The sequence below is a fragment of the Leishmania donovani genome, chromosome 35 (assembly GCF_000227135.1).
Source record: "Leishmania donovani BPK282A1 complete genome, chromosome 35".
In the NCBI taxonomy this organism is placed as follows: Eukaryota; Euglenozoa; class Kinetoplastea; order Trypanosomatida; family Trypanosomatidae; genus Leishmania; species Leishmania donovani.
In genome coordinates, this window is record NC_018262.1 from 179861 (window position 1) to 180813 (window position 953).

The following is a 953-nucleotide window of genomic DNA, read 5'->3' on the forward strand; positions in this document are numbered from 1 at the left end:
AGCAGCAGCAGCAGCAGCCCTGAACTGGAGTGTGATGGCCCCATCCCGTTTTACACACCAACTCAGCAAGCGCACACGCGGAACTTCCTTGAGGCGTTCAAGTACACAATTACAGACTTGCAGCCTCTGTGGACGTGCACGAACTTCTGTGTCTGGGAGTATGTGCACTGCACGCCTGCGGGTGTGGCAGTGGAGATCACTGGAACAGAGTTTTTCGGTTCTGTTCCGGAGGTGCCTGCCGATGTGAACCCGTCGGAGGTGGTGGTAAGCAAGCTTGATTTCAGTCATAGCGGGTGGGTGGAGGGCGAGTATCCCAGTAGCTGGGCTTTACTGACGTCCCTGCAGAACGTATCCTTTGCATACACTTCGATGTGGGGAACGCTGCCTTCCCACTGGAGTTCCATGTCCGCGCTGAAGTACCTCGATTTAAGCTTCACGTGGACAGACGGTAGGTTTCCCGAGAGCTGGAGCCGCTTAGCGAACCTGGAGGTGCTCCGACTGGTGCACCTCACAATTCCCGATCACCTGCCGGCCTCGTGGAGCAGCATGAGCGCGTTGCGGGAGCTCGTCCTCGACAGCACCGGCGCTTCAGGCACCCTACCCCCCTCCTGGGGCGCCCTCAAGAACCTAGAGAAGCTCTCCCTGTCCAACAACAACATTGACGCAATCTTACCAGCAGAGTGGAGCTCGCTAACGCGGCTGCGAATCCTGCATCTGCATCATAACCAGCTTTCCGGGTCCATCCCGGAAATCTACAATGCTATGTCCACCCTCACCCGCGTCAGCCTGGAGGTCAACCGATTCTGCGGCTGCCTCCCAAGCACGTGGGCCGCAAAGAACGGTGTGTCTATGACAATAACCGCTCAACCGGAGCTACTCGCTCCTGCCTGCGCGACAGAAAACGCTTGCAAGCCAGAGACTGAATCCAGCAGCAGCTCCGCGCCGTCGGCGTC